Below are 23,053 nucleotides of genomic sequence, written 5' to 3'. Positions count from 1 at the left end.
AGTATATCCAGGGGCAGAAATCAGACTGGATGGATTGCCTTGTTGAAGGAAATGGAACTGTTTTTTTGCCTCCTTTTGCATTCTTCCACATGAAATGTAACAGTTGCTGAGATGAAGTGTGTCTCATTAGAGGGTGAGGTCTTGTCCTGAGGAAATTACATAAAGAATGAAAAGAAGACTCACTTTACAAAACAGAATAAGAATGCTTGTAATTATGTCTCAGATAATATAATAAATAATATATTTAACTTTCTAAAACTCTGACAAGCTGCGATGGGAAAAAAATTAAAGCTTCAACTTTTGTTTCAGGGGAGCAAAACTCATAATAGAAATGAAGTAAGTGTATGTTACGTAAGTAATTTACTTGTGTATCTTTGCCATTGCAGCCGTAATAGGCTTGCTGCCAGGCATTCCTGGCTGCAGTTCATCGTGTCTGACTCGTTAGTCTTTTCAAGCAGTTGAAGTAATGGTCTCCTGCAGGTTGTCAGTGTCAGATACCAGCTCACTCACATAGATACAGCTTATATAGCTCCTGGAGAAAACATCTTTTAAACATCCAATGAATTGCGTCATGAAAGGTGAGTAGACAAGTGTTACACAAAACCAAAATGTTAAGGTGGACAAGCAAGAATATCACAGTAGTTGTGATAGTTTCTTTCTTTATTCTGTGCTTTCTAATGATTTAGTGCTATTGTGATCCAAGGATCATTTATTAATCTGTTGAAAAATATATATTTTTTAATTGACCAGAGTTAACTGTTCCGATAGCTGCTGTCTCACCATCTTGTAAGAAGCTACCTTGTGTTTGAAGTTATCAGCACATACATTTGCAAGTATATTCTGGGTCAAACCTAGGACTGGATCCCATTACGGAAAGCATATAAAGATTTTTTCCATGGGACCCATGGCTTTTGAAATATCTAATACAGATTTATTGAAAGGGCCATTATCAGTGATCATTTAAGAATCTGTGTTTACAATTTACTTATGAAGACTCGGGAATAACTAAGATGACAGAATCTTACAACAGATGCAGTTTAAGTGTGGTGGAAAGTAAAGAGAAATACAGGAATAAGAAATGTAGTGTGGAAGTGCTTGTGAATAGAGAGGAAGAGCTTCCATAGAGGAGCATGGGGACCTTGCTCCCATTGATTTTCAAGACTTTAAAAGGAGATGACTTCCAGCAAAGTTTAGAACTGAAATGCCTTTAAAAATATGTCTCTCTAGTCATTAGTGTTGCTATAATTAACAAGCTAGAAGTCTGATTTCTGAAATGTAGTTTATTTTGCATACTTTATCAGTTTTCTCTCCCTCAAAAGAAGCTCAAAAAGAGCAATCCTCAAAAGCCAGAAAATGGTAGGCCTGGCAAAACTCTGGGATTGCCACATGAGTATCAAATTTAGCTGGTCAGAGTTTCCAAGCCCTCTCATTTTTTTTTCCACACCATCCTCCTCCAGACTTCGCAGTTGATTGCATCTTATTTCATATTCAGTGTGATCTGTTCTTGTGTGGCTGTGATATACTGACAAAACCCTCGGTTTTTCCTATTAATGCTTGTGTTTGGAAGCAGACATCTTGTTACTATGAAATTATGTGAAAATAAGCGTGTCATTAATATATTGATGAAGATAACAAAAAACAACTAGTGACAAATTATTTAGTTTTTTCATCCTCAGATTACCTGCCAGTATAATTTGGCAGGGCTTTGATACTTCAGGAATCAAATAAACTTTAATTTTTCAAAGAGAACAGTCACTCCTGCAAGACCAGTAAATGAATTCTGTAAGTTCTAGTCTCACTTTATTAATGTGATTTAGTTCCATTTGTTTTGAACAGGTGACATCCCTAAAATTATTTCCAAAGCATGCATCTTATTTTTTTAAAATGTACATTTGTAGTTCTAAATAGTCATATATGGTTTGTCTTCCCATTATCTCTAATTATCTAAACTTTTTCCATGACCTGGCACTATTCCCTTACAAATGAAGTAAGAGCTATAAACAGTTAAAGAACTTAATCCCACTGATGAGCAGGTCCCAAGACTGATTTCAGGGTGAGTTACATGCTTAAGTAGCTTCAAGGATCTGTACCTCTGGGACTTGCTCAAGGTACACTGAATATCTATGGCAGGGCTGTCAAACTGATTTTCACTGGGACCACATCAGCCTTGCGGTTGCCTTCAAAGGGCCGAATGTAATTTTAAAACTGCATAAATGTAACTACTCCTACATTTATACGGTCCTAAAGTGACATTCGTCCCTTTGAAGGCAACCGTGAGGCTGATGTGACCCCTGGTGAAATGAGTTTGACACCCCTGGTCTACAGAAAAGCATAAGGTGTGGCAGCCCCCTGAATCAGCCTTTAAAGTAATTTGAATTTTGTGCTTATTGAAGCAATGATAAAATTTGCACCAGCTTCCATTGAAGAAGTTCAGACTCAGAAGGAAAGGCATTCTTAGCACCTGAAGTGCAGGGAGGTTTAGGAAAGAAATATGATGGTGCAAATGAGTCTCATAGATAGGGAAGATACGCATTTGTGGTATAGTAAGATTATTTAAAAAATTCTGTGCTTTTATAACACTGAATTCTAACTTCTGTAAATCTGATGTGGATTGCAAGAACAACAAATCTCCTATTTGAACCTAGCTGCCTAAAATAATATGCAAAATCCACTAAAAGTATTAGTAAAAGTATTAGTAATAGAATCACAGAATGTCCTGGGTTGGAAGAGACCCACAGTTGAACTCCTGTCCCTGCACAGGACAACCCCAAAATTCACACCATGTGTAATGCCATGCCTTGATGCAGAATTACCTGTGGATATTCTATTTCCTGAGTTTTTTGGGAGCCTTCACTTTTTTTTTTTTTTTTTAAATCCTGTATTTTTCTCTGTTAACATTAATGTTCTCACTCATTTCTTGCCCATGCAGCAGCCGAAGGTAGAGGTAGGGTAAATATTGTGCAGAAGTGGGTCTAACAGGCAAGGCTAACGGCACCAACCAGCAGAGCTAAACTTCAGTGGTACTTCTGTTTGTAGAGATGTGTCAAGGGACTTGCTCTCACTCTTCTTCAAATCGCACACTGGGAGGAAAGCTTGTGTGTGATGGGTGTCAGCTGAGCAATCCTGAAAGAGAAGTCTTTAGATGTGAACATGAAGGTCTTCAGGCAATGATACATGATATTGTGATTGTAACTGCTCATCAGTTACCAATCTGAAGATCTGCAGGTTATTTAATGACAGGAAAACCCTTCTTTTGGCAAAAAAGATTGCAGCACCTTTTCTGGATAAATGCATACTGTGCAAAGCAGAAAAAATATTGCTAGTTTAGGGTAACCTTTATGATTCCTCCCAGGAAGACTGTATTATCTGTCCATCTTAAATTTAATTTTTTGGCCCATTTTTTCCCTGAAGATGTGTTAGATGACAACACAGTTTCTACTTTCTGCTAGTCTTCATAATGTTTGTCTTAGATTAAGTTCAGATTTCCAAGAAATATCATCTTAAATATAAGTTATTTCATTCTGTTTTCTTACATGAAGCAAATTCTTTGAATACCTCTTTTCGATTTTCAGACTGATCTTTTGTGTTCAGAGTTTTTCAGATATTATTTATTGTTCATAATTCTGAATAATAATGCAGAGTGACCTCTATTTTTTTGCCTTTCATTGTTTGATGAGGTGGTGTTGGATTCCTCAGACTGAGAAGCAGCTGAAAAAATTTGTTGGCCTCTTGTACTCTATAGATTTTGGAAGATGTTCTTTTTAGTTTGTTGGCTTCCCTAGGTAAACCCATAAGGGTTTTACGTCATTACCAAAGCCCATTTATAGTACAAAACGAGTTATCTTCTAATGAATTCATAAAGCTCAGAGAGAGGTTGTTTCCACACCAAACTTCATGAAATATTTTCATTCAGTCCAAGCTGAAAGTGTTTCAATCTGCCTTTTGAGAGATTAAAAATGTTGTAACATATTCAACATGTATTCAGATAAATTGAAATATACCTTCAATTAATTTTATTTTTGTTCTAGAAATAAGCCTGCACACTTGCTGAAATTATTTACTGATTTACTTGAATAGTTATAAAATAAATAAAATTAAAATCTGAAAATACATTCTTTGATATCTTATATTTCTCACTGAAAACTTTGTAGCTTTGGGTGAAATCCAGAACTATGCTATTGGTTTCAGCCAGTTTGGGCCTCAATTAAATTTATTTATCTGACATCCAGACAGAGACAAAATGAATTCAAAGAATATTTTTTTAGAGAAAAAAACAATATAGGCATTAGAGAAGTTCTTTAAAATTCTGTGCTAAAGCCTGTGACAGCCTGAGATGTTTATAAATAAAAATAATAAACATAAATTATAGGATCAGATTATAATTTTGTGTAGTTAATGGAACTGGTGTTTTCCTGTGTTGTTAGCTTGAAGCTTTAGTGTTGGAGTCTGATAATGCAAATGAAAAAATATTTTTCTAGACCTTAAAAGTAGGAAAGTATGCAGTGGGTCAAAACATGATGCTGATATTTGATTTACCATATAATATTTTATCATAATTTAAGACTAATTTTTGAAACTGTAATATATATCAGCTTCGAGATATAACATGTTTGATATGGGTGGCACAATCTTTCTACCTGTGTAAGGATGGTTTCTCTACCATTTGTTTATATGTGTTTAATAATCTGCATACATGTACATTTATGCACACGTGTGCACACACACACATTATTTTTACTGTGTTGTTTTTCAATAAAAAGTTAATCATGGCTGTCCAAACATGCCTTTTTATTATGTTAATAAAGAAGAAATAAAGCCCCTTAAGGAGCAAACTGGAATTAGAATTGAACCCAAATGAATACAGTTTAGAAAAAGTGCTTATCATAGAGTTGTTGTTAAGTTAATACAATGCACTAATAAGGTCTCTGACTCTCTGTCTCTTCCCTATGTCTTCCAATTTCTTGAACAGTTTAAGCTCCTTCTTTTTCTTGTCCCATTGAAATAAAGTGCGATAATGAATATAAAACACTGCATCTATAAACCATTCATGACTCTGCAGTTTACACCGAGAACAGTACAAAGCAGCACAATATGGTTTCTTATTTCTTTTGGAAAAAAAAATGCAGAAAAAACTCTCTCTATTGCAGTGTTGCTATACTTCAAGGTTTCAAATCTGCTACAGGGAATTTGGTCCTGGCTAGAAATATATCTAGCATACCAATAAAGCAAAGTATTCTTGCCTATCAGCTAGACTGGACTTTTCATGACCAGCTAGCATAACCATATAGTCTCACATGCAAAAGTGTTGAGACCAATGTTCTTCACCAACATGTTTTTGTGTTGGACTTCAGTCCAGTTTGAATATTAACACCAGAGTTATAAGTCCCTTAACTGGAAATACAGGCTTAACCTGGAAAGGCTGATTGAAGTCAACCACAGCAATGCAAATGTTACTATTCTAATAAAAGAAACAAAGGAGATTTCAGTCTGTTGTCTGGGAGGCCTGAGCATGTACATGGTGATTTATGGCCAAGCAGACTACCAAAATAAATGCCTTTTGTAGCAAAGGCACATTTTTCAAAACAATGGTTGCCCCCATAAATGATTTTGCATTCTGCCACTGTACCTGATGGGAAAATAGAAGCCTTTTCTGATAGAGTAATGCTGCAATCCAAGATTAAAATCTAGGAAACTTGTCAACAAAAAGAATGATAAGGTGATGGAAAATACAGCCATCAAATGAAAATGCCTTGAAAGTAATTTTTGTAACGGTCAATTCCATGTAATTTTCTGTTTCTTTTTTCCCCTCTTAAGTGAACAGGGTAGTATGGAGGTCATTTTAATATTCTGGGTAAGTATAACGGGGAAACAGATATTTGAAAGTAAAAGCAAAAGTAAGTCCCTTAGCAAAACTCTGACCAGGCTTTGACCTCACACTCTTTCACCCCTGCGAGGCACTGGGCACTGCGAACATTTTTAATTCAATGTGTGAGAACAAGCTGCTTGCATTAAATTTGGAATATTCTCTTCTACGTTGTATCAAACTTTTAAAGCTATAAGACCACAGTGAAAACATGAAGATGCTTTTCTCCAGCTAATAGGAGTATTCAGGTCAGGGTGTTACTGAGCCAGAAGTGGTAAATTATACTGAGGAGCGTGCTGGGAAATTCTTTACATGAATTTACCCAGTTATTTTTAACCAACATAAGCTTTAGTCTTCAAAACATCTTGCAGTGAGGGAATCCATTACATGTCAGCTGCAGGGACGTCTCCTTTTCCCTGTTTTAAATCTACTATTGGAATAACTTGATTTAAAGTTACCTGTTTAGGACAGAGTATCAATGCCCTTAATAGGAGGTATATAGTATACTGATCGAGGTGCTTTGTTCAAGTACTGTTCAAGTATGTCTTAAGTTATATAATCCTTAGATGATCGATAGCATTTTAACGCCATTTAGAAAAAACAGCTGGGAAAAGAGTAACTTCCTTTGTGAAAACTAAATCTAAAAACTTAGCCCTGTCTTTAGCAGTGGGTTCCCTTCTTTTTTCCTTCTTTTTTTTCTTTGTTTGATTGGTTGGTTGGTTTTGCTTGCCTTGGTAATTTTTTGTGAATTTGAAATTAAAGAGTTTTTTCTTTTCAAATGGACATTTTCATTCAAGCAGATACTATATTTCAATAATTCTTCTCCTGTTTTTCTTTTTTGTTTTGAAATAAAATACAATGATTACAGTTTACTTGTTTCTTTTCTTATTTTTGTATTTTCCATCTCTAGCTGTTTTTCCCACTGGTAACAGAAAAAAAAGAGAGTATGAGTTTTGTCAGCTCTGACTTCTCAAAACTTCTGTAGCCAAAGATAATTATAACCATACCAAGTATTGTTTCTCTGTTGATATTTTTACCTAATTCTGCATGACAGTCCACTATATTAGCTTGAGTGGACCTAGAACTATTTTGAAGGAGAGAAAAATATGTCATTACTTCCTTACAGTACATAACCACCTACTGCATTTGACACAGAAGGATAATGGTTTTGCTCCCTTGTCCTCTTTTGTAATAACTTTTCTAGTCATAAGAGTTTTAAAGTAGGGAGAAAAATAAATTATTAACTCAATCTCAAACACATTTCCAGGGAAGCAGAGATGTTCACTTTGAAGTTTGATTTTCATGATTCAGTGTGTCTATCTTGGGAGCAAGCTACTAGCTAAAAAACCAGTTGTTCACTGGTGTGATTTGTTCACATTTCTTCATTTCATCCCCAGCATTATCCTCTCCATGTTGGATGAAATCACACTTAAAAAGTAACTGGTGGGTTTTTATTCGTCATCCGCCCTTGTCATGGTAGGTTTAAGAGAACTTCCAGCACCATGACCTAGCTGAATTGCAAGTTCAATTGAATGCTGGAGAAATCCATATTACAATTGGGCAGGGCCCTTCCACAGCCTTGATAGTGCCAATAAATTATCAGTGTCAGAAAATTAATGTTCTTTGGAGGACCCAGGAAACATGAAGAAGCTATCAACATTTCCTCCTACCTAAATTGCCAACAAGGCACTCCTACGTTAAGATGTTTGACTAGCTTATTCTTTAAGATGTCGAGGCACCTGGAAGTCACAGCAGTTTCTACCTGAAACTCCAGTACAGCATTTAAACTGCAAAGTGTTAACATGATCCATATGTGACCATGCCTAGGTATGCATATGCATATAATTCTATCTGTGCTGTCAGAGACAGATTTTAATTGTGCATTATGAGATCTAGATTAATGTAGATGTACTAGGCACACAATAATCAGACATAAAATTTAAAGAAAAAAAGGAACAGGCCTTCTTTTTTTTGTTGATTGTTTTGTTTTGTTCTGTTCTGTTCTGTTCTGTTCTGTTCTGTTTCTTAAGGATCAGAAATTGCAGAGAGAAAACATGAGGAAGTGATACTTCTTCACTCTCTGTATTGTATTATGTTCACATACTATTTTTGGTGTTGTGTGTTTAACAGAATCCCCCGAGATAACTTGCAAGTTGAAGACTGTGACACCAGTGTATAAACCTCATGCCTTTTGGTGGTATTATTCATAATATATTCATGTGCTCTACTTAGACCAGTATGCTCAGAGACTGATATTCTCAGTTACTCAGAGGTAACTGTTGACTTTTAATGCCTTCACTTCCAATTGTGCTGTGCTGTAGTAAATTAAGGGGAATCCAAACTGAGACAAAAATGTTTGGTTTAGTGATGGTCCAGTGTTGGATTTATGTACGCATTTATATATGAATCATCTTTTACAAAAATCTGGAGGGTCAGGTACTAGGTTTGGGGTTGATATTCTTGCAGTTATCTGCCAGGTAATTAAAGCTGACGCATATATAGGGTATTATGGGTAAGTCCATAGATATGCTGTCATCCAAAGGTTTTGGAACAGTTTATAGCATAAACATTCTGGTGCCCTTACAGGATCAATAAAGGTTCACTGATAAGGGACAGTTGTTTTAGAGAAAATTAGATTGTTTCTCTAAGGCAGTACTGGAAATCAGTAGCAACAGGACTCCTGATGAAATTCTGGCTTTGTTGAATCCATCACGATATTCTTTATTGCTGTCAACAAGGCTATGGTAACACTGCGTGTCTTTGGGCCGGCTGTCTTCTTTGCAAACTGTTAAAAACTGTCATTAAAATGTACTCATTTTCTCAGAGCTAGACTTTAAGGATTTATTAATAAGTTTAGAAAAAGACAACATGTATTGTAAAATGTTAACTCATTATTTTTTGACAATATTTGAGAAAATCAGACACTGCTGCAAGTAGATTGATTTTTTGAAGGTTAATGTTTTCATTATTAATGTTTTCCGAATGTATCTCGGCTATATACACTTAAACATGCTGCTTTCAAAATAGAATATGATACATTTACAGAGGTGGTTGTTGCCTCTTAACTGCTCTGTGCTCTAAATACATTGTAAATTATATAGCTCCAGCATGTTTATAAATATATTTATTACTCCCAGTAAGACATTGATAGGTAGTCCTTGCAAAAGATGGAAACATCTTGGTCTTCGGCTCCTTTTATGTCACCTTATAACGCAGCAACATGCTGAGAAATACAAGGCAATAAAGCTTGTTATTTACAAGGCTGTCTTGAGCCTTGCCTCTGATAAATACTTTTATAAAGTTTGTGGGATATCATTTATTCATTCTATTGTTAAAGCAGTGTCCTTTTCCTGACAGATGAATCAGCTTCTTATTTCTGGCTGTCTTTGGTGTGTTCATTTGATTTGCAGCATCACCTGAAAAGCAAATCAGCAAGTCAGACCTATAACAAACATCATTTTGGAAGGTATAACCAGGAGACAGTGAAAGTCGTAGTCCTCAATCAATGATACATTTCAACAGTTAACCTGATATAAAATTATTCATTATGTTTAATTATCTAGGAAACGTTAAATCAGTGGAGCAAGCCTGTTTCCTGACTCTCTTTGTTTCATGTTGGCCAGAATTTTGACCTTTTACTGTAAAATGCTGTTAAACAAATGGATTGTCTTTAATGAATCCAGTAAATATTAAATTGTTGATATAAAATGGGATTTGAACAATTCATGTGCTTTTTATCAGTAAAGGATATCCTCAATTTGCATATTCAATTGCCAAATAGAACCTTCAATGATACATTTTTCCTTAAAATTTTCAGTTTGACTTAACTGGAACTTGTACTTGTCTTTTTATGTTCAGCATCCATTGCATAAAATATTTAAACTTAAGCTGATGAGGCCTGATATGAGACAGTTTTTCTCTAGCTCCATGAGGATTGCATGGCCACAATAAAACTTAATTTCAGCTTGTTTAGCGTCACACTGCATCCCACATTTTTTTCTTGGAAAAATTGTCTGAAGCTGATTTGTAGGGCATGTATACTTCAACAAATATAAAGAGTAAAATAAATGTGTGTAACGTACTAAGAGGTTTAGAGCCACAGTGGGGCACATCCAGAATAGACTTCTTCACACTAAAAGGGAGCTGCGGGACATGGGGAAAATTTAATTTGTAACGAGATCTGTGGTATCTCCTGCTCATGTAGTTAAGCAAGAGGTGATTGACCTTAAGACTGGAAGACAAGGCCCAAAGTGAATCTGAACTCAGATCCTTAAAACTTCGTTTTCAAATCTTAATTTTTCTGAAGAAGACTTTAGGATTTTCCCTGATGAGTTCTCCATTAGTTGTTGGATTCACTGAGTATTATATTGTGGCTATTTTCTCATCAGAAAAGAACAGCATTGTTTTGGGAATCTGGATGTCAGTCACTCAGTACAGGAGCTGTGTCTTCAGTCAGTATCACTTTATGGCTCTCACCTTTATGAGGTTAACATTTTAAACTTGAAAAGAAACATTTCTTGTATTTCTTGTATTGTTGACCTACAAAAACAAAAGACTAGTTTGAGCACTAGGATAATTTCTTCATTGCAATATACTCCTTTATGCTGGAGATACTTAAAATTTTCATTTGGTGCTTTATTTTAACATAAGTTCTGGTTTTTTTTGATAGAGAAAGGTTGACAGATAATATTTTAAAGAATGTGTTTATCTATTAAAGCCAGCTATTCTATTTTTATCTCTTCTGGTTAACTTACTAGCAAGAAAGAAATCGCTGTAAATTACAAAATGGTGGAAATGCTGTACCCTTAAGATCAGACATGACTGACATACTATTCTGAATTTATTCTTGCTGTCCATTAAAATCTCAGGGGGATATCACATATTGCTGTGTTTCCATAACTTTTTTCCTCTAAAAGCAAAACACAGTAGAGGTGTAGTTTACCTGTGTCTTTGCATTTGTTCTCCAGTTGGGATTTCAAAAGTTCATAGAAGGTTTGGATGTGGGAACGTAACTTAAGCTTCCTTGAAAATCTCAGTCTGCATCAAAAAGTTATACAGCTGTATTTTAAATATTCTGCACCTGTAGATAAAGCTCAGCTACGTTCAGAATTCAAAGACTAATTTTTTTTAAGTTTTCATTAAAAATGTATCACATCAATTCCTTACCTAACTGGAAGCTGAAGTCCTGCAACAATTTGTCCTGTAATGTATTTCTGACTCTAACTGCTGCATTCAGTGTACATGTATATTTCCCAAAGGATTTTATTTACTCCCAACAATGAATAAAGCTGTATTTATGTTAAAATAAAACTTCAGACTATTTTTCACCCCACCACTTTAATATCATTCTGTTCCATAGCATGTTTGAAGCCTTGCCTTGCCTCTTATATCTAACTCTCTGTAAATAAAATTGGATCAGTAACAAACATCAGCTTAATGGTATTTATACTTGTTGCTCAGAAGCAGGTTGAGTCAAATTGCTTTTTGCCTGACCTCTCTGGATTGCAGAAATAATATTCCCAGCTTCATATTCCTTATAACCTTATCAGGCCCATACTATAAGTATTTTTGATTCACATCCATGTTATTGGCTGGTAAATGAAAGTAGCTGTATCTTATCCCTCTATATCCCCCCCAGTCTATAGATGAAAGATATATAGTAAAAAATCCAAACTTCTAGGAAAAGATACAGTGAAAGGCATTACTCAAGGACACAATTTATACTGTTCTTTTTTGTTTGTTTGTTGGTTTGCTTTTGTGTTTTGTTTGTTTTGTTTGGTTTTTTTGACATTCGAAACAGAAAAGATAACAAAACAAAAGAGACTTTTTTTCCAATGAGGGTGGTGAAACACTGGCTCAGGTTGCCCAGAGAGATGGTAGGTGCCCCATCGCTGGAGACATTCCAGGCCAGGCTGGACACGACTCTGAGCAACCTGATCTGGGTGAAGATGTCCCTGCAAGGTATTGGACTGGATGAGCTTTGAAGGTCTCTTCCAACCCAAACTATTCTATGGTTCTATGATTCTATGAATAGCTGGGGGAGCAAATATGAGACCCAGTCCGTTAAATATTTGTCTTTATGTGTTAAGCTTGCTTTGAAGAAACTAATGTGGCTGCTGTCAAAGCAGGACACTGAACTGGATAGGTGCATGCTATTTGTGCAGCATGGTAATTCTTATGTCTTAGAAAATTTCCTGGCATGAAAAACCCAAGCATTTCAAAATGCATTTTGATTTTTATGTAGATTTAGTAATTTTTTAAATTCATTGTGCTGCACAAAATCCACATTTGGTCTTAGAAACGTCACATTATTTTGGATTGGTATTTCCAAAAATGTTTCATTTTGCCAGACACATTATTTTAACAGGTGTGATAAAGGAAACAAAACTTAATCATCATTAACCAAAGGAAAAATCTCATTTTCTAAATTGAAATGAAGATATTCAATGACAATAATATTTTTCTATCAAAAATAACAACCATACTCTGTATGAAAACTGTTAGTTGCTCTAATTTTACTTTTTCACTAGCTAATCCTCTTTTTTTTTTTTTTTCAGAGAGATGAGATTGCTATTACCTGGGATATTTAGGTAACATGAGGAGCATCCTAGTTTCTTCACATGTCATAGGTAGAGTGATTTGGCCTGTATGACAGTTCACCAGAAAGCTCTGCTGATATACAGAAAAAACACTACTCAGTCCTCAACTTGTTTGTCTCCTGTTCAGTGTTGCCTCTTGAAATATTGTTTTATTATGCCATTAAAAATGACACTTTGGTTCCACCCACAGCCTATATTTTGTTCTCAAATCTGGCCTAAAACTGGTTCTATGAGTTTTCACAAGAGATCTACCATGGCAGAACTCAGGCTTGCTGTTACTGTAGAAAAAATAGTTATAGAATATGTCATTTTTTAAAAGAGGGAGTAGTTATGTGGTATGTCCCATATAAAAAGTATTTTTGTATCCTTGTAGCCGTAAACCTGCAGTTGTATAACTGATAAGACTTAAAGTTTCTTCTTTATTTATGTATTTTCCCTCTAACTCTGGGACAGAAAGATCCTCTGTCTGTCTTTTCCTATTCTTACCTGCATTTGTGATCAACCTGTTATTTGACATAGCATGGCCTTTTTAACCCAGCTTTCCCAGGTAATATGTGGGAAAGGGAATATGTCACTAATTATTCCCACCTAATGAATATTGACATGAATTTTATGCAAAAATAAAGAGAGTTCAGATAATAACTGGAAAAACACCAGTTTCTAATAGAACCATGCAAAGCTTAGCATATCTTTTGAATGATGTGATCAGGTTAGAGAGAGCCAGTAATTCCCCTGGAGATGTTTAGGTTCTTTTTAAGGAAGATAAAAAGTACTTGCAGTGTCTTGATGCGACAAAAATTGAGGGGAAAAGTGACTGAATCTGATCCTTGACTGTATACTGAAGTTTTCTAAGGAAAAGTAGGAAAATTTGTGACCCTGTGTACAAACTTACTCCTTCTACTTGTACCACCTGAAGTAAAGCACTTACACTATTTGTGTCCTGCCTCCTTTTCTTCTACTCCCTTCTCTTCTCCTGCACTTCCCAAATATACAATGAAACATTTGCAATGCAATTCAATCTGTAATGATTTGTTTCCTGGAAATGTACTGCCTGGTCAAGGTGAATTTCAAATTTTAGCTGCTCATCATTGGTCATTTGTGACCACGAAATGACCTGGCATGGAGGGCAAGAAGCGTTTGACCTGACTGGGCACAGGCATGTCAGAGACAGAAGGACTCTCTAAGTGAGAGAAGTTTCCATCAGTGATGAGAGAAGAAATGCTGCAGTGCTGTCTTGTAGCAATTCACTGGTCATGGAAAGTGACTGGGGTCACCTGTGGGCAGCACAGCTGGGCTGGGGGATGGACCCAGTGCTGGGCTGACATGTTCTATAGTGATGTTCAAAGGATTGGTGCTGGGCCGAGGGTACCTCAGTAATCGGCTCATGTCACACCTGTGCAGACTCCCCTTAGAACTTCCTGTGGCAGTAGGACTCTGTCCAATGCATTGTGTGTTAAAGCATTTATATTGAAGCACAAACTTGTGCTAATTCCCCAAGACTAGCATTGAAGTTCTGTCTTTTCTCCTTTTCCTATGCTTCTCAATCTACAATTTTGTTAAAGTGTAACCGCAAAACCTGCAGAAAGTAAACAGGTGGGATTTAAGGTAGCTACAAGCATGCATGAGACGGTATATTAAAATACAGAGAAGATGTTAAGAGACACTCTGAATATTGATCTTCAAAGCTTAGCCCATAAAGAGTTGCAATATTGGTTAAGTCTTTTTATTTGCTTTTTCCCATTTACTGATGAGAGATTATGGTTTTTAGATCTTGTAGGCAACTGGCAGAGATTTAAAAGCTGAATATCTGTAGGCATCCTTTTGGTAGCTGTAGTTTCTTGTAATTTGTCATAGGTACTGCATTTTTCTGAGAGTTAGTTGTGAAAGGTAAGATTGACAAGCTGGGTTAATACTTTCAGCTAACGACTTCCCAAGTCCAAGAAGCTGTCAGAAGAGACTGGTGTAGGTTTAGGGACTGTGTTTTGTGTCTTTGTGAAATAAGAAATAATTACTTAAAAAAACCAAACCAAACAAACAAAAAAACCCAACAAAACAAAAAAAAAAAAAACAAAAAACCCAACCAACCAACCAAACAAAAAAAACCAAACCAAAACCAACCAACCAACCAAATAACGAAAAATCAAACTCAAACTAATGAAAACATTTTAATATGATGATGGGCCCAAGCATGTTTTCTTTACTAGTTTCTGAGTACACAAATTGCCTTCACATGGTAACATAAGTAAGTGTTAGTGACAGCTTCTTGTTCCTTTTTTTTGTAAACAATTGATATTGTCTTTTCTTGATGATTTTCTTCCAATCTTTGCATTCTACATGGCATGACATAGGAAGATAATTAGGATTTTGGAGATAATTAAAAGGTTTATATTGAAGTTGCTCTGCCTATTAAAAAGATCTGTTGTGAAGAGAAAGTAATTAACATTCTCATAGTGTGGAGACTTTGGAAATAAGTTACTCATGGTGCTGGCTCATTTTGCAGGAGCTGCGTGTCTGGAAAGAACAGAAAGATGTATTCCCTAGATTTTGTAAGAGTAGAAATAAGTTATTCTGTCCACAGAAATTCAAACTATTAATTACTATTAACATAAAACGTTATATCTTACATTTAGTGGCAGCTAATCCACTACAAAAGATCAGGATGAAATCAAGGAAATAAAGGTTTAGCTGGAAAGGAGGTGTGCTCATGGTTGTAACAGCTTAATCAATAATGATAAATGCATTGCAGTTTTGCAGCATCTGTAATTTCAACATTTTGCTCTGTCTTTTTCTAGGGTAGTAATGTATGACTATCTCTGTTTTGCATTTGGAAAACTGATCTCTGGAGAAATTGCTTTGTGAAATTTCCTGTTTACATGAGATCTTCTGCACAGCTGGAGAGCATCTGACTTTTCATGCAGTAGAGAAAGCATCATCATCATGGGTGCTACTAAAGGAAGGATAGTGCCACATCCCTTCTCTGTTCCTCTCTGAAACACCATTTGCTGAGTAAATGCAGTTTGACAATGGCCTCGACTGAGTGAGAAACCAAATTTCCCAGGTTCTGAAAACCTTACCTTCATGCTTTGCAGCTCCATCAGCATAACCCTGAAGGTAGGTCATATAAAGAAAAGAAGTGCAAATCTCCTTTTTGAGGGGAAGCTTAATTTCATGAAGTGTTCTGTCATGTCATTAGTCTTTATTTCTGAAGTTTTTCATTTGGATGTAAATTATTGATTACTAAAAAGGCTTAGAAGACACCATATGATAGAAATAATAATAATAATAAAATATAGCTGAAACGCATGAGAAAAGGGAAAGAAGTAATGAAGACAATTGGTGTAAATCTTATTTCTGTTCTAGAGAACCAGCAATACATCACAGAGGATCTTTCACTTCTTCATTATTGTTTCAAACACAAAATTAATTCATTGCCCCTATCTAGTTTCTACTGGGCAAGGTGCTAGTCTCAGGAAGGCAACTTCTCGAATGGTGTCAGCTTTTTCTTTAAGCAGATCTCTTAGCTATGATGATTCCCAAAATTATCAGTAGACATACAGTTTAGTAAGTATCCTCCAAATATTCCATCATTTCTCATTTCATGGATCAGTGAAAGGAAACCCTGTTGTGAACAGGGACCTGCCCTCTATAAAGTACAGTAGGTTAAAAAGAAGAAATTAGATACTTGGCAACATGTAGTCTCCCATACTGACTCATTAGGCCACTGTTAAGCTTAAGTTTAGATTGAGATTCATTTGCGCGTGCAAAAATATATGGAAATTGTATGGGAAGCTGATCAATTGGCTCAGACACCAGTCTGGAAGTTAAAAAAAAAAAAAGGTAATTGCGGAGATTTGCCACAAATTTTCGATATGAGTTGGCACTTGCTTTGTACTTTGTTTCTCTGAAATTTTCAGTTATTAGTTGGTTTAATTTAGACACCTTCAGTAAAAAAGCTCTACTAACTCATTACTGTATTCCAGAATAATATTATTGCGCAAATGTCAGATCTGCTGTATCAGAATAAAATTTTGCTTTTCACACAGGAATGCAAGCATAGGAGTCCTTTTCTTCCTCAGGTATCAGAGAAGGTTGGGCTAACTCTTTTTGAAAGAGAACAGCTTCACTGACCTGGGTACTCGTGGCCATCTGGGGAAAGGTATTTTTGCATCAATTTACTGGAGGAAAGAACCTTTTGGTGCAAGCTGAGATGTCAGAATGATTTTAGTGAAGAAAAAGAAAGAAGTTGAAGTTCCTTCAAGAACTCAGATACTAATACATAGAAAGAAAAGAAGTAAAAATAATGAGAAAATAAACCATTTTTCCACCATCTTTTTAATCTGACTTCAGATTGTCTTCAATGAGTTTATTAGTTTTAATTTTATGAATGCCACTCTAAAGGTGTCTGTGTATCTGAAACGCAAATTTGCCTCCCCTAACATATTTACATTTCTTTTATATTCCACCCTAATACCTGTGCCTAATGATTATTCAAATGTGATTAAAGCATCTCTGTTATTGTTTTTGCTCTTTTTCCCCCCTTCCTGATTAGTACTTACATTTAATTTCTTCTTAATCTACTCTTTGTTCAATAATAATGTGTCACTTTCATGTTTTCTTTTTTTTTTTTAAGAAAATGTCCCATTTTGCTTTATTCAAGTTAAAGTGTACTACTGAAGCTATTTAGCCTTCACCAAAATAGTAATCAGTTACCTACCACAGCTCTAAGGATAGTTTAAATTTCACTAAAATGAAACATTTTTTTAAAAAATTATAAATGAACTTTGTGCTTCATTGTGTTCCCATTCAAAAATGAATAAAGCTGAGCAATAATGTTGGAAGGAGAAAATACCTCACTCAACCATATTAGTATTAAGGCACTGATCTTAGCAGGGCACTTAACACTTCTAAACAATCAAAGAACAGAAGCTGCCTTAAAATCAACAACTGCAGCTGATGAGCAGAAGCATTTTTTACAGACAGAATTAATACTCCCAACATGAAAGCCATGCAGGTAGTTCAGATGGTAAATGCCCAAGTGACTTCAAGGGAACCACATGTGACAGTAACAGCAACAGCATTTGCAATTCTTTGCAATTCAGTACTGAACTCTAACTTGAAAAGACTCATCTATATCTCTCTTCTTAAATGAACAGGTCTACCTAACATATACACAGGACCTATGGAGAAAAAATCAGTTTATTTCTTTTGCTGACTGTGTAACAGTAGTGAATTACTAAATACTGAAGGAAGCTAAAAATGTTAATTTCAATTATGATTAGAAATAGAGACAAAGAAATGTTATGTTTGCCAAATGAAAATCAATTAGGTTTTTCAGTTAAGAATTCATATTTCCCAGCTTCTAAGGAAACATTACCAACAAAGCAAAGCAAATAACAAAAATTAAGTGGTTTAAAAAATACTTGCAACTGTGCCTTCAAAGGGAGCTAAATTATGTTGGCATTAAACTTTAAGGTCTCTTCCCGAAAGGATGAGATCTGTAGTTCTCTTAACCAGAGTTCTGTCACGCCTTCGTGTGATTACAGTATTAAACTCTGGGAGAAAAGTAAATTTGGGAGAAATGCAATACGTTAAAATGAATTTATAGGAAATACTAGAAGGATTAAAGAAGGTACCAAAAAAGGTACTATTTATGATTTGCATACCTGTATCTGAAATTGATAGTTATCAATGGAAGTCTTCATTTGGAACTAAATAAAAGTTTAATAAATGTGCATATTTGTATTTTTTTAAAGATGCATTTGTGCAGCAAACCTGTATAAATGGATAAAATAAGTCTTGGTGGTTTGTGCACTCTGAAAAAAAGGGAACAACAAGTGTTTCTTCTAATTAACTGCTGAAGCCTGGTGCAGCACTGATTATTTTTATCAAACAGTGGGAAATCATCAAAACTGAAGTGTTGGTTACAAATGTACTAGAAAAGGAAAATGAAAAGAAGCATAAAATTTAAAGAATTGTTGCTTACTTTTGAAGCAAACTTCAGAAACGTCTTACAGAAATGCAGTTTCATTTTTAAGCTTTCAGTTCAGGCTTTTATATGAAAAGAATATAAGAAACTTGAAAGGAAATGTATCTTCAAAAATTTACACAGTGATTTAAACACTTAAATTTATCATTCACATTTAAATTGGTATTTTCTGTAAGCAGAGTTAGGAAAGTTATACAAGCATATATATACAAGAAACAAATATTAGTTTGGTGCAAAATGAATTGCAGTTCTTGAATTGAAATTTTGCATTGTTGAAATTTGCCTTTTGATATTGGAATACATTCTTAAATAAATATGGTTATGTTATAATAATTTTAATGCACTTTTCTTGCTTTATGTTTGGTTGGGTTTTTTTCTTTCTTTCTTTTTTTTTTTTTTTTTTTTCCTCCTGACTTATTACTTGCTGTTTATTTTCTATTTATTTTAGACTATGGAAAAGATGTTAGACATAAAGCAACTTCAAGCATTTTTTTTAATTTGGGTTTAAAATGAGTCATAAAGCAGTGGAGGCAACTGGCAACATCAACAATGCATTTGGCCCAGGAATTGCTAATGGACAACAGTGCAGTGGTGGTTCCAGAAGTTTCACAAAGGAGATGAGAGCCTTGAAGGTGAGGAGCATAGTGTCTGGCCATTGAAAGTTGGCAACAACCAACTGAGGGCAATCATTGAAGCTGATCATCTTACAACTACATGAGAAGTTAACAAAGAACCCAATGTCTGCCATTCTACAGTCATTCAGCATTTGAAGAAAATTTGAAAAGTGAAAAAGCTAAATAAGTGGCTGTCTCATGATCTGACTGAAAATCAAAATAATCGTCATTTTGAAGTGTCATCTTCTCTTATTCTATGCAACATCAATGAACCATTTCTTGGTCAGACTGTGATGCATGATGAAAAGTGGACCTTATACAACAACCAGCTCAGTGGTCAGATCAAGAAGAACCTCCAAAGCAACTCCCACAAGCCAAACTTCCATCAGAAAAAGGTCATGGTCACTGTTTGGTGGTCTGCTGCCAGTCTGATCCACTACAGCTTTCTGAATCCCAGCAAAACCATTCCATCTGAGAAGGATGCTCAGTGAGTCCATAAGATGCACTGAAAACTGCAACTCCTGCAGCCAGCGTTGGTCAACAGAAAGGGCCCAGTTCTTCTCCACAATGCCAGACTGCACATTGCACAACCAATGCTTCAACAGTTGAATGAGTTGGGTTACAAAGTTTTGCCTCATCCACCTTATTCACCTGACCTCTTGCCAACCGACTACCACTTATTCAAGCATCTCAGTAACTTTTTGCATGGAAAATACGACCAGCAGGATATAGACAATGCTTTCCAAGAGTTCATTGGAGCCTGAAGCACAGATTTTTATGCTATAGGAAGAAACAATCTTTTTTTTTCATTGTCAAAAATGTGTTGATTGTGATGGTTCCTATTCTGATGAATAAAGATGTTTTTGAGCCTAATTATAGTGATTTAAAATTCGTTGTCCAAAACCACAATTACTTTTGCACCAATCTTTGCACAACCAACTCATGTTTGTATAGTGCACAATTATCCCTGAACCACTGAAACCGTAGCAAAAGGGCTCCAATGACAAGAAGGAGCCCTGCTGTTCATATCTTGTAAATATACAGAAGTGGTTGCTGCTTAAAAAACAGGTGGGGAGCAGGGGGAAGGCATGAGAATAGAGGGAGGAAAACTAGACTTCAGAATGAGGTTGAGGTGAACAACCTGTATGTAGTCTAAAGATCATGGAGAATTCAGGAAAACTAACAGAGAATCAAGGCTGCAGGATGGAAGAAATACAGCAAACATTTTCATGTCCTTTAGAGTAGAATCAATGTAATTTAATAAAGATGAACATGTGAATGTTCAATATAAATTGAATATAGTTGTGTAAAAATGACCCACAAAACCTCTGTAATGCAATAAAGAATTAATGTAGAATCTAGTTGCTATTTTAAAAAAATATATCCAATACTACAGACATGCTACCTACAGAGTTACTTAAACAATTCATAACACCTATATAAGCTGACATATTCCTTTTCAGTGTTTTCATCATAGATCATTAACTCCATTCTACAGATGAGATGTCAAGGTACAGAGATATTAAAGATAGAAAAATCGTATCGGTAACAATAAAGAAACTTCTGAAATTAGTACAGTGTAACAACTTTGATCAAGTATGTAATTTAGCAACAGATAACTTGTGTAACTTAACCTCAAGCTAGAGTAATAAAGTACATATATGAATAAATAGCTGAAATTTCCCATTAATTGTGGGAGAAAGAGGGTATCTAGGAGAAACAGCTGACTACATGTTGGAACCCCAGGTATGCCATGCTCTGGCCTTTGACTTTTGAATAAGTTTCTGTTATGGATTTGGCATTATTTTACCAAAACCCAAAATTTCTGGAAAGTGGAGAGTCATATGGTAATTGGAAATAAGCTGATATCTGAGAAAAGAATACTAGTCTTCCTTGTCAGCATCCTCCTGCTGGGCATCACCTTCTCAAAGAGAGATCTATGCCAGGAAGATTTTCCCCCAAGAAATATTAATTCTGTGAAGATTAGGCCAAATTAAAAAAATAACTAGACATCAGACTCTAGCCATTCCACTCTTTTTAGAAGAAAACAAGAAACTGAGTAATTCAGACCGTGGAATGCTTTAAAGAATGACAAATGTTTTTCGAAATTCCAGCGCACTTAAGGAACGGTCTATTCCAAGCTTCAGGACACAGAGTTCAGCCAGTACAAGCAGCATAGAAAAACTGCTAAGTATATAATTTTAGTGGTTTTGATATCCTTTGTTTGTATTTGGGAGACAAACGGTTAACATCTGGACTTTCAGACAAATGCCTTCCTTATATTAACAGTGGAATTCACATCAAAATAGTGGTTGTTAAACTAGCAGGGAGGAAAAAAACATACAAATGGTCCATGTTTCTAGAGATAAAAAGTTCCCATGTAGATTCCTGTTTCGCCAAGAAAGCTAATTTGCAATCTCAGTCTTTATTACTAAAGCACTACAACATGTTCATACCCCACTAAAACGTAGTTGTTAGAGTACATGTTTGGGGACAACATGGTCATAGCCAATGATGATGGGCTACTGTTCTATTTAGTTTTGGAGAAATGAGTGAGGAAATAATTTTTATGCTTTAAAACAATTATTCTTCCCAAAGCGTTGAGAAAACCGACACGCATTTCAGCAGGCTTTTTGTGTCTGTTGCCATCCACACATTTATTTATTCTCTGCAGCAAACAAAGTAGAAACATAAAAGAACCTTGCACCTCCAGCTTCTTCTTTTCCTCTGTTCATAGTGTTTCTTGACTTTCCTTATGCATTATGATACTGTTTTTCTCTCTCATTCCCCAGAGGAAGTTTTCAAGCTTTTGTGTGGTGCTGTAAAGGCAGAATGTGCAGCTTTGCTCCAGCAATACTCTCTTCAATGTGCAAGAATACAGAAACTAATCCTTATGTTTCTTTTGTAGAGTACTCAGATTACTGATAGTCTTCAGGAAACATTAAATGTTATCAGTTGGGTCCCACAGCAGCTCCTTACTTAAGTCTCTTTCAGGATTACGGTGCAGTTTTCTCTTTTTATGCACCTTGTTCAGGATGTGCTATATTTGAATGACACTTACTGTTTTAGTTTTAAAAGAGTAAGAGGCCAGAAAGGGAACTGAAGAAAAGTAAGGCTGATCCAAATAAAAGAATAGAAAAATAATACATGAATTTTTATGAGTATGTTTCACTACAAGAAATGAATATGAGTCCTCAGGCAAGGTCAAAAATTCACTTGTAAGGTAGTGATGGCATAAATCTCAGTAAAATACTTAACTATATGAAAAAAACACTCTTCCATTCAAAACACACACATGGCCATGTAGAAATCTCTTCTGCATACTTATGAATTACTCTTTTGATGACAAGCATCTCCCGTGTAGCCCAGCTCAGCAAAGAAGGCCCTTATGTGCTTGCCCTACTGCTTTTGTACGCAATTTTCTTTCAATTTAATTCTACTGAACATATTACCACAGCACATTTCATCAGACAGGTTTTCTCAATTTCACAATCACAAAGGTGAAAAAAAGGTGAAGCTTAGTAAACACAGAACCTTATACACACCTCAGTGGCAGCTCTTCTGCTGAAACTTTCTGTTGCAGTGGATGTACACAGAATATTTAGAATTTGCTAGGGCTCTAGTAGGAAGGCTTTTATTCTAGCAAAAGGGAATGTAGCCAGGAGCTGTCTGCTGGCTGTATTCTCTGGGATGCTCTGTTTTTTTGTTGTAGGTCGTGGCTCTCCTTCCCCTGCACTTCTCGTGCGCTGTCACACACCAGCCCTGCCCTGGAAGTTCCTCTGGTTGATGTCTAGCGAAGGTAGAATCATAACTCTCTTTCATCTGGGCACTAGAGGCAGTTGGATAGGGTTTTTAAAGTGCCTGGGACATGTCACTCTCTCTATATCACAGGCACAGAAGCAAGGCTGTTGCAAATTAATAGGTGACATGAGCAGGAAGAAAAAAAAAAGGCTGATGGACTTCTGTATTTTCTGTCTTGTCTCCTGCATTG

At 35.7% G+C, this 23,053-nt stretch overlaps 2 long non-coding RNA genes across 5 annotated transcripts in view; one reads left to right on the top strand and one right to left on the bottom strand.

The window, feature by feature from the left end:
- Positions 1–8,740: 8,740 nt before the first annotated feature.
- The window catches only part of LOC139826502 (uncharacterized), a 37,448-nt gene continuing 23,135 nt past the window's right edge, over positions 8,741–23,053 (bottom strand). For 2 of the 4 annotated variants that reach the window (XR_011736606.1, XR_011736608.1), the window contains exons 4-6: positions 12,441–12,535; positions 10,340–10,402; positions 8,741–9,279 (exon numbers count right to left, since the gene is read on the bottom strand). This is a non-coding gene — a long non-coding RNA (uncharacterized lncRNA). The remainder of the gene's footprint in view (positions 9,280–10,339; positions 10,403–12,440; positions 12,536–23,053) is intronic. The other 2 variants (XR_011736607.1, XR_011736609.1) reach the window with 2 other exon arrangements.
- Positions 12,409–19,451, top strand: LOC139826503 (uncharacterized). Its single transcript, XR_011736610.1, has 4 exons — positions 12,409–12,492; positions 15,255–15,573; positions 16,506–16,618; positions 18,897–19,451. It is a non-coding gene; the product is annotated as an uncharacterized lncRNA (long non-coding RNA).

Source organism: Patagioenas fasciata, chromosome Z (genome assembly GCF_037038585.1).
Source record: "Patagioenas fasciata isolate bPatFas1 chromosome Z, bPatFas1.hap1, whole genome shotgun sequence".
In the NCBI taxonomy this organism is placed as follows: domain Eukaryota; kingdom Metazoa; phylum Chordata; class Aves; order Columbiformes; family Columbidae; genus Patagioenas; species Patagioenas fasciata.
Note: the sequence above shows the minus strand (reverse complement) of the source record. Positions and strands in the feature narration are given on the sequence as shown.